Source organism: Pleurodeles waltl, chromosome 8 (assembly GCF_031143425.1).
Source record: "Pleurodeles waltl isolate 20211129_DDA chromosome 8, aPleWal1.hap1.20221129, whole genome shotgun sequence".
In the NCBI taxonomy this organism is placed as follows: Eukaryota; Metazoa; Chordata; class Amphibia; order Caudata; family Salamandridae; genus Pleurodeles; species Pleurodeles waltl.
The window spans coordinates 595,702,163-595,716,576 of NC_090447.1; the positions used below are offsets into that span (position 1 = coordinate 595,702,163).

At 41.8% G+C, this 14,414-nt stretch overlaps 1 protein-coding gene across 7 annotated transcripts in view; it reads left to right on the plus strand.

Annotated features, from left to right (window-relative positions):
• RASA3 (RAS p21 protein activator 3) overlaps positions 1 to 14,414 on the plus strand; it is an 821,322-nt gene that overhangs the window by 723,218 nt on the left and 83,690 nt on the right. The window lies entirely within an intron of this gene.

Sequence of the window (14,414 nt, forward strand, 5' to 3'; positions counted from 1 at the left end):
CTATTTTATTTAGGCATGAAGTAGGGCTGGAGACAACAATGGCACAAATCCATTTGGAAAAAAGGACCGTGGGATGAAGCTTAGGCCAGGCTTAAATAGCCACATTCTTTTGATAACTGTTATTTTAACATTGAAATGCCACATATCAATAGTGTGTTCAAAACACTTGGGCCAGTAACTTTAAAGTAAAATGCAGACAGTTCTGCAGCAACTTCTTGATTAACTAAAACGCATCCTCTGCACTTCCTGCCATCCCAGAATGATGGTCTATGTATTTAAGCCAAAACAAAAGTGTTTGTTCTAATCCAGAGTGACTTGGAAATGCTTAGACATGCAGAAAATGAATGCCTTTGCACTAAAATGGGCATGCGGTGCCCTTGAGTGTACAGGAACTGACTTGAAAACACTTTCAGATTTCTACACATAGAGAGTAAAACCAGAGTGCACTTCAACAATGGATTTAACTTGCACTGCTCTAAAACCATGCAGCATCTCCTTGTGCTTCGCCATGCAAATCTATGGTGATTTTAAGCTGTGTTACCCATTAGTCTACTTTATTGTATTCCAATCTTTTACTCGTTCGTACATTGTATTTCGCAATGTTTTATATTATGATTTAAACATTGTATCCCATAAATTTTCAATCCTGAGTAACGCAGAATACAATTTTTTTTTAGTATAGTCCTAGTACTGGCAGCCCCACCAGTTATTCTGGGTGCCTAAAGCTCTGTACCTATGTTACTGGTACTCTTTCGCCCTGCTAGACGAAGTCTGCTGAATTGTTTTATTAGTAAAAAAAAAAGATCTTAGTCAAGCACAGACTGGAAAAAATGATATATTTACTCTGTATTTGCCAGAATTCTGTGCCCCAATTAGAGTTGCAGCAAATCATGGAACTATACATCGCATATCCCAACATAATACAGTTTAAATGTTTTCATTATTAACATTTTCCAGAAAATCAGCAAAATATCAAGCCATCGCTATAGGAAAAGCACTGCTCTTTACCAAGTGGCACCCGTATTTTGTTCGCTCCATTTAAACAAAATAGGATGGAACTGCAGCATCATTCAACATAGCGAATGCACACCAGGCAGTTGTATGGACCCTGGACTTGGAAGGCACATTTATGTTGTGTGACTGATACAGTTTTTTCAGCCATGTGACAAAGGTACTGAAACCAGGTCTTTTATATTATTCCTGGTAGTTTGATGCATCCATTTTACACTCGCTTCAGTGCTAACAGCATGTAAGTTGTGGCTACACTTTGAGAACATACATAAAGCCTTCTCTTTACTACTTTACTTGATTGTGTGTGGTACTTTTGTGCAGTTAGACTTGATATGCACACCACTCAAGTATTGCTTGCATCCCTGGACCAATATCTTCTGACCCTTGAAGACAATGTTGTTCCTGAGCAAAACAAGTGTTGGGTGTAAATCACAAAAACAGGTAAAAGCACGAGCAATAAATAAGAACATGAAGCACCACCATATAAGTGTACTTTCATAAATTATACTCAGCAGAGATTGTTCCCAGCTAATTCACAGACAGTTGATGCCCATTCTGAGCACGATTCAAAGGGAAGTCACCTGTTTCCCGTTTTGCATCTCACAGTAAAAGGGTGTGTAATTTTGTTGTCCTCTTTTCTGCAGGTTATCGGTTACATCAAGGGACAGGATTTTGGGTCTACATTCTCTAGGAGTTAGTGTTGTTTATTTAGTTGAAAATAGCCTTTAATGGTGGCCTATCCAATTTACATTCCTGTAACTTTCCTGCTGCCTGCCTGTGTGTTTCCTGTGTTTAATTACATGAACCCTGTTTTTCCCATTAGGCCGAGAAAGCCATTTCCCCTAGCCTGCTGCAAACACCTCACAGTGCAACTTTGCTCTGGACTGTAAAACATTGAAAAACAAAGGGCACCTCCCAGCCCACCTGTTCCTTGTAGTCACTTTGCCATCAGGTGAATCAGACTCTCATCTTGGTCACCCAATACTCCACATACTTGTCTTTCTCCAGTCTGCAGCTTTTTGTGTTCAGTCCTTGCCTGAGCAAAATGTCAAAAAATTCTCACATATATTCATTGCTTTAAAAAAAAAAAAAAAAAAAAAAAAAACATCAGCAGCAAACAAAAAAAGTGCAGATACCCAAAGTTTTGGCTACATGCTGCCTTTGCTGCGATTGCTTTATACCAAGGCCACCTAGTTTTGGTTCCACATCATGCCTCTTTCTCCCACGACCTGGGCTTCTTGTGTAACCCTCTCATGCAGGGTCTTTTTAGTTTCTTCTTTCTCCCTTCATCACTGTTTTCCTATCCTCCACGGCCTCCTTGTTTTCTCCCTTTTTTGACGTTCTCTCTCTTTCTCTGGGTCAGTCTGAGGTTAAAAAATAACTTAAGGTTCTCAAGAATGCATGCCGACGCCCATCATCTGCAAGTACCAGTAAAATATAAGAACTGTGCCCTGAGGAAGAGGATTGCTGGGCTAAGTATAAAAAGGTGAACTTGTTTGTGAAACACTGTGGATTTGAAAGGGACTCTAGGCAACGACATGGATCTGATTGAGGATGCTCTGCTTTTTAGGTTCTTAATAATTGTGCTGCCCACCTCAGTGGCATTTATTTAAACGACATCTGAAAGAACAAACCCTGCAAGGACGCCCTACTTTACCGGTTTCACAGTCACTTCTTCGCAGCCCTCTACGTACCAAGGGCGTAAATAAAATAGATGTCCCTGGGTCCTCTTGTGTTTGGTCTTGTTGGACAAAGACATTTCTCTGCAGGCATTCCACCACATACTTTCAGTAAGACCCCGATATTTGGAAGATTCCTGCATCGTCTTTTCCCTGTATTCCAATTGCCCACGAAGAGCTGGTCCCGCAATCGGTGTTTGCAGTATTAAGTCCCTTTCGGAGACATTGTGCTACGTGTACAAAGCATTTGTGAGGTTGCAAATGGCCTGAATCGCACCTCAAAAATATAGGATGCACAAAGTCCAAATTGTGATTGGCAACATGTTACCGAACCGCAGTTTGGGTTTTGCGATTTGGTATTTGGAAGGGGTGTGCTGAGGGTGTCCCTTCCTGGTACCAGATCAGAAAGTTACTTGTAAATGTTTTGTGGCTGAAATGCAGTAGCAAAGCATTTGCAATTTACTCCAATTGAAAGTTGGTGGTACCCTATTCGCAAATGGGATGGGGTCCCCAAGGGACACCTAGCCCTAATAGAATGGTTGGGAACATATTTTTAAAGAGCAAGCATTGGTCCCACGAACCACTGCCCACTCTAAAAAATGAAACTTCAGAGTTTCCTTTATTTTATTTTTTAAAATTCATCCTGTTTTCCTCTAAGGAAAATAAGCTGCATTTTAAAAAACATTGCTTTATTAAAAGGCAATCACGGGTAGGAAATATATTCAAAACGTAGGTACATCTAGCCCCTACTCCTTTCCTTTTCAGTGATCTCTTGTAAGTAATGGTTCCTTCTCTTTTTCCCTTCCTGTCTTCTTTACAACTTTACTCTGGACACAAAGGCCCTGATTTATACTTTTTTTGCGCCACATTACCTTCATTTGTTTACGCAAAAGCAGCGCAAACTTATAAAATACAACTGTATTTTGTAGGTTTGCACCACTTTTGCATCAATAAATGACGGTAATGCGGGGCAAAAAAAGTATAAATCAGGGCCAAATTACTTCTACATTCCCAAGATAATTTCAGCGCTGTGTCTGACTAATGCCAAAACAGTCACATCTATTAGCAGTACTAAGCATTATATACAAAATAACTGGTAATTTGTATAACAGCGCCATCAAGTGGTTCCGTCTGTAAATATAAAACAAATTTTACAGCACACGCCAAACAACGAGCTCTCAGTCTATGAAGATTGTTATATCCTCTGGGAGTGCAACAATGGTTTCATGTTTAAATTCCCTTGTATAATAGCGCCATCAAGTGGTTCAATCTGTAAATATAAAACAAATTTTACAGCACACGCCAAACAACAAGCTCTCAGTCTATGAAGATTGTTATATCCTCTGGGAGTGCAACTAAGGTTTAATGTTTAAATTCCCACGAGAAATATCCTTGGGGATAGACGGATAAGTCATTTTCCTTTATGTTATTTCCTGATTTCACAATGTGTGTGTTTCAAAGAACACACTATGAAAATGGCGATGGCGTGTTTTAAGGCCAGATGTATGAAGCATTTTTACGTTCGCAATTGCCCAGTTTGCAAAATCGGGTTGTTTGTGAATGCAAAAAGCCATTTTCTTATGTTCTAAGCCTAAATAGCAATTTGGTAACCTGTTACTGAATCGCTATTTGGGTTTGAGATTTGGTATTAGGAAGGGGCATCTTCAGGATGTCCTTTTCTAATACCATATTGCAGTGGTATGTATGAAAGTTTTGTGACTGAAATGCGGTCGTAAAACATTCACATTTTACCACCAACTTCAAGTTGGTGTTAACTCCCTTTTTAAAACGGTTAGAGAAAAAAACATTTTGGAGCCTGCTGTTAAAAAATAAAAAGAAGACTTTTCATTTTTATTTTTGAAACGCCTCCCATTTTCCTTTAAGGAAAATGGGCTGCATTTCAAAAAACAAATTGCTGTATTGAAAAGCATTCACAGATATGGTGGTCTGCTGTGATTTTAGCGATTCCGAATAGGTTGCAAACAGAAACCGCCACGATTAATATTCACAAGGCAGGTCTATTTGCGACCCACTAGGAATCACAAAACGTATCAAAGACACATTTGTACATTGGTGTTTACGATTACCAAATAGCGAATCGCAAAAAATCATAGCAAACAATTACCTTGTACATGTGGCTTGAGGTCCTGACTTCTAAGTAACATCAGACCCTGCTCTGCCCGTTCTTATAGAATAAATTCAAGGTATGTTGGTGAACGTTATTTTGAGCTTTATTTCATATCACTGAAGAATCCTCTTTACGTTTCCCGAATCTCATCAGCAGTTTCAAATAACGTTTTCCATGTATACATGTCAATGTGACGAAATCAAACTGGTTATTTAAATAGCTAATACAGCTTCGATGTATTTAACAGAGGTCCAGTGTATATCACGGATATGCACAATAGTAAACTAATATTTTTTTGCATTTTGAAGTAGAAATAATACTATTATATAATTGCAAGAAAAGATGACTAATCGTAACATTGTCTTCCTCTATCCAATGCCATGCAGTACACCGATCCACTGTGTGCTAAAGATATTAGGAAGGTTATGTGAAATTACAGCATTATTCAGAATCTCTTATGTACATAATTTGACGAGGATGTTACAGAAAAAATAAAAAATATGGAGCATTAAAACATTCAACTCATATAATTATAGTGCAAGCTAATTAGGCATCTAATTATTCAGATCCACTCCCAAAGGGTCGTATTTCCCTCGGTAGTTCTGGTTTGGACTAAGTATTTTTCCAGAACTGGCCAGTTTACAAATATATTGTATGCTGTCATCTACAGAGGAATTAATTGTAGACTTCCACACTACCAGGATCTATCTTTTAGTCACAGGGGGAGTGCAAAGGGTGAATTCTGTGCAGTTCTGTTTTTAGAATATTCACACCTTAACTCAGTAAAAAAAAAAGAAAAAAAGTCCTAGCCTGTGGTTTGAAGTCGACAATCAAGTTAATATTCTGTAAAATAATGGGCCAATACGCTTTTAATCAAGATTATAACCATCATCAACACTGTATTTGTATAGTGCTAGACACCTCAAAGACGGAACCACACGAAAATTCTAGAAGAAACAAGTTTTTAAAGCTTTTCTAAATTGCCTCTTAAAAAAAAAAAAATGATGCAGGATAGTTCCTCAGACCTCTTCACATGTCCAGCACTAGTGATTACCATCAAGGTCCCAACAATGTAAGTTTACTGGAGTACAATGTTTCCTATAGAATAATTTCTGTTGCATTTATCTCAATCCCAAATCAAGACAATATTGATTAGACCGTTTTGCAAAACAAGCCGTAGCCCATTTTACAACACGTCTATTTAAGTAGCCCATGTGCATACATTTTTGAGGAATTCTTTAACAATATATAGAAATTTGAAATTGGTATACCCGCCAAAGATATTTTAATGATCAGAGGCGAAGGAGCAGTCACAAAGTCAACCCTGCAAATGATGCTTTTCACAATGTTGTGTGTAATATTCAAAATATATATCTTTTCACAATTAGACAGACCAATATTTATGGGGCTCATAAAGGTACACACATGCTGTGCATGAGTAAAAGGAGGAGGAAGGTGGTAAATAGAGAAAAGATTGGATTGAAATGTGAAGTACAGAAGAAGGAGTAAGCAGCGGATGTCCATGGTAAGCAGAAGGTGTCCATGGTTCGAAGATAAGGGGACAAATGTTAGTGGGAGGAGTGGTTTGAGTAGATAAGTACTAGGTACAGGTAGAAACTGAGGATGAGAGTAGGAAGGCTGAGGATGAGAGCGTAGGTACAAGAAAGGAAGGTAGGTGAATATAGGGAGGCAAAGGTTCAAGGTGAGATAGAACTAGATGTGAGGGGATGAGGTAAAGGAAAATGCTGGGTGTAAATGAGGAGATGGCATAGTGATTGTTTCTTAATGAAGTATTATAGTAGGTCTGAGAATTGAGCATTTTAAATATTTTTCCATCTGGATAGTGCAATCTTAACTTCTAGAAATCTGCACTAATTAACACAGTGTAGCCAGTCAGGACTAGGGAAGGTGCCCGCTGGATAGGGCAGCTCCAACTACTTGTTAATGAGTGTAGTATGCACCCTAGATTGTCCAAAACAGAGTGTCTAAGAACCACCCCAATTCACAGAATATCTGAAGAATCCAGCAGTGGGTGAGGTTTAAGAAAGTGGTTACCCATTTCTGAGGAGAGTGTGTGTCCATTCTGGAGCAGCAAGACGTAACCTTTAAAGAATCACTTGGATTGCAGGTTATTGTATCATTCCAAAAGTGGGAAGTGGTATATGTAAGAGTGGTCCACACATTATTTAGAAAAGGGAAGGAATCGACCCACAGGAGGTGCGTGGTTCAAGAACCATTAGTGGGAAGAAACCTGTAAGGTGCACTAATTGTGTGTGGTGCAATTCCAAAGTAATCTGGAACTTACAGACACATGTTAGCCATGGGCTTTATTGCGAAAGATAGCTTATGGTCCGGTGTTAGAGACATTATTCTACATGATTGATATTTTATGTTCTGTGCTTCTATCAGGAAATGGTGGGAGTCTAACCAATAGGAAGGTGGAGCTTCTAATTCACCAATTATATGAATGTTTGTGGAGCCCACTCTGACACATTGGTATAACATTTCAAACACCAAGACACATGAGTTCTGGAGTTCAGCCAGAAATGCCAGAGATGCAACCTACATGAATGCACAGCTTTCACAAACACAATAGCAAATGAGTCTAAGGTGTTGAGCCAAGCAGAGTGCATCTAAGCATGAAGACATCATTTCAAAACCAAAAAGTATTGTTGGGTCCTCCAGAAGTGGCAGAGTGTTACCCACAGGATCATGCTAACTCAAACAGAAGGGTTAAAACGAATTACTGGACTTCACCCAGAATAGGGATGTACCCCGAAAGGGAGCAACAACTTCAAAACTGACAAAGTATCATTCTTAGGTGGCATGGTACAACCAGAGGAAGGAGTTGCTTCCGACGGACAGAGCTGAATCGGAAGCATCTGCGTTAAAACATTGTGCAAGGCACAACCTACAAAAAGAAGAAAAATTTTTTTTATGAATCTGTGGATTTTGAGGGCACGGTCAGTGGAACCCAACTCAAAGACACAATTTCAAACCACTAAACATATGATTCTTCGAAGTGCAGAGGTGGCAAGCGCAATACACATATTTGCATGTCCAAATATAATGTCAAAGTATTTGATGTATTGAGTTCAGCTAGTAGTGGTGAGGTACATTGCCTTTGAAGACCTAATTTCCAAAAATAACCAAGGTATGCAAGAACATGTAGTTCACTCAGAAGCATTCGGTGTGCAATCCACTGAATGTACAGCTCAGAGAAACCACCAAAACTAGTGAAGCAATAGAGTTCACCTGCAGTTGCTATGGTTGCAAACTACGGATTCAATCAACTGGACTGTTGGTGACGCTGAGTTCCTCCCACAAGCATGGGAAGCAGGTCGTGTGAATTCTAAGGGAGGCATAGTGCAGTTTCTGGAATAATAGATGAATCATGACAATGAAAGCATAACAAACAAAACAGTCTTTGGAGTCTGCCTGAAGAACTACTGAAGTTCAACCCGCAGGAATGCACAGCTTTCTAATAGTACAGTCATGTTTGATGATTTCTGCCTTTTAAATGTATGCTGAGGTTGTTTCTTCTGTGATAAAGAGACATGCTGAGCAGAGAAGGTTCCGAAATGTCCCTGGACCCAGAGCGACAGTGGATGCAGAGAATACACATATTGTTAATGTTAGACATTGGGTCTGTAGTTGGCAGAGGTATGCACCCTGTCCAAGTAAGGACCAGAATCCTAGTCAGGGTAAGTCAGTTAAACACCATAAATTAACCTGTGCTGACCCTCTGGCAATTTGGCACAGAGCAGACAGGCTTAACTTAACAGGCAATGTGTAACATGTTTGTGCAACACTCAGAGCAGTAGAACAATAGGAACACCGTACAAAAATAATCCAGACCAGGTTAGAAAAATAGATCCTAATTTAATGAGCAAAACTCGACCAGAACAAGAAAAATCTAATCAGTGGAAGTTGAGATATGATTGTTTTAAAAGAATATCTGGAGTTGTGGTGCTTAGAAACTCAAATCCCCAGCCAGGGCTATCTGATCGCACTAAACCAGGGTAAATCCAAAGTTCAGGCTGACCATGATGGAGTTCAGGCCAGCTACAGGGTCCAACCTTGTCCCACTGAAACAGTATCTTGTTTGGAGGGTTGCATTGGCATTGAAGTTAGGATGCGAGGAGCAGAGGAGACGTTACAAAGGTGGTGCATTGGTTTCGATCCACGCAGTCAGGGGGTGTCTTGTCGTCGAGCCGTGCAGTTGTCGATCCATGAGCAGTGGTATGGCGTCTGACTCCCTTTGCGAAGGCGATGCATTGTTGTCTATCCAAGCAACAAGATGATGTGAAGGTAGGGTGTTGAGGCTGAAGGCAGTGCGCTCGTTCTGAGCTGCGCGGTTGGTGCTGCAAAGTTGTTATTTGCAGCAACAATGCCAGGGTGCCGGGAGGCAATGCAGTGGTTCCAATCAGTGCAATGGCAGCTGTGTGTCAACATCAAGAGCTGCAGCACAGAATAACTCACATCCAAGTTCTCTGGACTGTATTGGCACCACTGGGCAGGACTCATAGGTGGCAGAGCCAAGGTGCTTTTGGAGATGCAGGCAGCTTTTGATGTCCTGGAGCCTGCAGAACAAATGACAAGCCAGCAAGCCCTTGGAGTCACTTTGTTCTGGGGGTGTGGAGATTCAGGTCATTCCTTCTCACTCCCAGGGAAGGAGGTAGCAGAACAGTCACAACCAACTAGGAGCCCAGCAGAGTGACAGTCCCTTTAGCACAGCACTCCTTCCTGGAACAGTATCCTCAGGTCCAGAGGTGTACTAATTCGGTGGGGTCAGAAGTCCAGTTCTTAATCGCACTGGTGCCTTTGAAGTGGGAGTGACTTCAAAGAGGAGTTGTGAAGTGCACACAGGTCCTCCCTTTCCTGCTCTTGCTCCCCACATACTACAGAGGGGTATAAAGCTCTTTGTGTGGGGACAGCCACAGCCCTATTCAGGTGCATGTGTCAGCTCCTCCCTCCCTTCTAGCTCAGGAAGGCCCATCAGCATTTAAATGGCACACCTCAGCTCCCTTTGTATGTGGCTGTCCAGAGTGAATGCACAAAACCCAGCTGTCCGCGAACCCAGACTTATATTGGAGGCAGGCAGTAGGCGCACAGGAGTTAGGAGCAGAAAAATTCCAACTTTCTAAAATTGACATTGTTTTAAGTTGTAATCATAAATCCAACTTTACCATTAAAGAGGATTTAGTATTACAACTCCATAGGTACCAAACATAACGGTCCTACTCCTTCTCAATCAGGAATTACACTTAATAACTGTATTAAGGAATCCACAATGCTATCCTATGAGAGGGGTAGGCCTCACAGTAGTGAAAAATGAATTTGGGAGTGTTTTCACTACCAATACATGGAAAAACTAAAATGTATATGTCCTGCCTTTTACTTACATCGCACCCTGCCCTGTGGACTGCATAGGGCCTTACTTAGGGGAGTCTTATGTGTAGTAAAAGGCAAATTTAAGGCTTGACAAGGGGTATTTAATGCCAGGATGACATGGCAGTGAAACTGCACATACAGGCTCTGCAGTTGAACCCCTGGGACATGTTTAAAGAACTATGTTAGTGGGTGGGACAATCAGTGCTGCAGGCCCACTAGTAGCATTTCATTTACAGGCCCTGGTCACAGATAGTGGAATTTATTGAGACACCAATGTCACCATGTTTTAGGGGAGTGACCACATACACATTAGCACTGGTTAGCAGTGGTAAAGTGCCCAGAGTCTTTATGCGCACAAAAGCAGATCAGCAAAAGTGAGGTAAGGCAGGCAAAAGGTTTGGGGGACGACCACCCTAAGGTTGTCAGGTCTAACAGTTATATATCGCTTCTCTACAAAGGATCTATGGTGAACAACTGGATTGAAAGTTGTTTATTCACTGCAATGACTTCACAACAGTGGGTAACTGTTAGAAATGGGGTCTTTGGTTGGCAGTCAGATTACCCACTGTCCAAGCAAGGACCCTCACTCTAGTCAGGGCGAAGGAGAATCACACCTGGTTAACCCCCAGTTGCCCCCTTGGTAGCTTGGCACGAGCAGGCAGGCATAACTCAGAAGCAATGTGTAAAGTGTATGTACCAACACACACAGTAATACAGTGAAACCACTACAAAATGGACATCACACCAGTTTAGACAAATAGGCAATATTTAGCTAAATCAAACAAGACCAAAATGACAAAAATCCAACATACACAAGTTAAAAAAGAAATTTTCAAAAGAATAAGAGTCTTACTCCATAGAAAACAATGAAAACAATGATTTTGCACCAGGTACATGGTTTGCGTTAAAAATAAAGCCATACAGGCAAGTGTGTGTTGGAAGCGATCTGCCGATTCCTTCCTCGCAAGGGAGGCTGTGAGTCATTTCTTCTCCAGTTCGGGTTGGCTATGCATTGTTTTTCTCCCTCGCAAAAGAGCGATGTGTTGATTTTCAGACAAAGTACCTTGGATCCATGCAGAGTTGGGTTGACTTTGATCCCCAGGGACAATGCGTGGAAAAATCCTTTTGCCCAGAATTAGAAAACCGTGCTGATTTGAGTTTGTGTCTTTACCAGCAGCCACAAACGGGTGTTGCGTGTTGTTTCTCCAGCCGCGATGCATCGATCTCCCAGCCGCGATGTAGGGGGAGCGTGGATTTCAGCCGCAAAGACGCGTTGTAGATGGTGGTTTGAACATTTTCCTGCATGGCATTCTGAGAGTGAATTTTCAGCTCTTGTACTGCCAACTCCACCTTTTAAGGGCCCAGGGACTGGATAAGGCATCACTTGGCAGGTCAGGAGTCTCAGCAGAAAGTCCAGGTGCTGGCAGAGGAAGTGTTTGATAGCCCTGAGACTTCAAAACAGGAGGCAAGCTCAGTCCAAGCCCTTGGAGATTCTTCTCAAGCAGGAATGCACAACAAAGTCCAGTCTTTGTCTCCTTTCACAGGCAGAAGCAGCAACTGCAAGATATCCCAACAAAGCACAATCACAGGCAGGGGCAGCACTTCTCCTCAGCTCTTCTTCTTGGCAGAGGTTCCTCTTGATTCTAGAAGTTATCTAATTTTCAGGGGTTTTGGGTTACACCCTTTTCTGCCTTTGAAGTTGGTAAACTTCAAAGGTAAGTCTTTCTTGTTTGCAAGATCCTGCCTTGCCCCAGACACACACCAGGGGATTGGAGACTGCATTTTGAGAGGACAGGCACAGCCCATTCAGGTGTAAATGGACACCTCTCCCTCCACTCTAGCACAGATGGCTCATCAGGATATGTAGGCTACACCCCAGCTCCCTTTGTGTCACTGTCTAGAGGGGATTCACAAACACCCCAACTGTCAAACTGACCCAGACAGGGAATCCACAAACAGGCAGAGTCAAAGAATGGTTTAAGCAAGAAAATACCTACTTTCTAAAAGTGCCATTTGCGGACTAACAATCTGAAAACCAACTTCACTAAAATATGTATTTTTAAATTGTGAGTTCAGAGACCCCAAACTCCACATTTCTATCTGCTCTCAAAGGGAATCTTCACTTTAATATTATTTAAAGTCATCCTCCATGTTAACCTATGAGAGAGATAGGCCTTGCAACAGTGAAAACATAATTTAGCAGTATTTCACTGTTAGGACATGTAAACCACATCAGTACATGTCCCACCTTTAACATACACTGCGCCCTGCCCAGGGGGCTACCTACGGCCTACCCTAAGGCTGTCTTACGTGTATAAAAAGGGAAGGTTTAGGCATGGCAAGTGGGTATACTTGCCAAGTCGAATTGATAGGTTAAAACTTAACACACAGACACTGTAGTGGCAGGTCTGAGCCATGTTTGCAGGGCTATTTATCTGGGTGGCACAATCAGTGCTGCAGGCCCACTAGTAGCATTTGAATTACACGCCCTGGGCACCTTTAGGGCACTTTACTAGGGACATGCTAATAAATCAAATATGCCAATCATGAAAAGCCAATTACACATACATTTTTCACAGGAGCACTTGCACTTTAGCACTGGTTAGCAGTGGTACAGTGCCCAGAGTATCGAAAACAGCAAAAACAGAGTCCAGCACACATCAACAACCTGGAAAGCAGAGGCAAAACGTTAGGGGAGACCATGCCAAGGATGCCAAGTTTGACAGTAATTTATTAGGTTACCCACTGTTGTGACGTCACCAGGGGACTGGCAACGTTTCTCCTTTGTTCTTCTGCCTAGTACAGATCTCAATAGACCCGAGAGCAGCATGGAATGGAGGTTGACAGTGTCATCCTCCTTCTTCCAGGTCTCAAATACCTGAGGTAGGTGGGAGAATGCAGGCTGTGATGTGTCTTCAGTCTTCACCAACCACTTTCTCTTCTGTCAGTGCAGCTCCCTGCAGACTCATGAGGACAGGGCAAAACAACACATACTGACAAGCAGCTCTAAATGCTGCTGTCAGTACAACTCCAGCTCTCTGCTATAAATATGAGAGTGGAGAGCACAGTTTTGTCAAGGTACTGGGTTGGATGGCACAGAGGGAGGTGGGGGTGAGTGGCAGCATTCCAGGTATTTTTTCTTATTATATGGATTTGGGAGGAGTGGGCAGTTTTTAGAGGGTGGTTGTGGGTGGAGAGGGGTTGAGGTGTTCTAGGCCAGCTATTTTTTCCCCAATTGAGTGGGGGGTATATGTCTAGAGTGGTGGGTGGTTGCTGGTAAGAGGAAGACACTTTTCTGTTAATATTTTTGTGGGCGGACTATACTATATATAGCGCCACCCAATTACTCCTTTGCCCTTGCTTATATATTGAAAGTATGGACAGATGACTTAGGGGGCAATATATGAGGATTTGGGGGACATGATATAAAATTATAGATGGCTAATATGTGATTAACAGGGCTGCTTGTCACCTGGTGTTCAGAGGGACATCATAAACAACTCAAGCTTTGCTCTCCTCTAACTGATGTCACTCAAAACACCAATCGCTAATTATGTATAGTCACTAGAGACAGCGCTGTAAAATAGTCAGGTGCAGAATCATTCATGTATTCAGTTTCCCGAAAGGTAAAAAAAAAAAAAAAAAAAACACAATATAAGTGAGCTCATAAGTTGAATGACTGCAAATGGAGTTGCTAAGACTTCTTCAAATGTACTTTTGCTATTTCGGTTAGGGGCTCATCTAGACCTGAGCTTTTGGAGAGGGAGGGGGTGGCTAGTCCTAAACACTGGTTGTGCAGCTACCATTCTGAACACTGGCAGCCGAGTCAGTATCAGAACACACATTTGGAAGGTCAATACATCCTTCTAATGTGCTAATACATGGAAATGGAATATATGCCTGCCTTTCTTTCATGTATTAGTACATTAAAGACACATCTTTTATCTTCTCCAGTGCATTATCCTGAGACACAGAGCACTGTTGGAATTTAGAGTGTCCGCCAGACCTGAGAGCTTGGATATCTGCAAGATGGCTGGTACCAAGCGAGTCCTGTGCATGTCTGTTGCACAAAAAAGAAAGCATTGAAGGCTTACTTGAAAAGTGTCTTTTCTAATGAAAAATAGCATGAGCTTCATAATGATATATACTTCCAGGGAACAAGGTGTGTGGGGCGAACGGCCTAATGTGCCCCAGACAGTGCA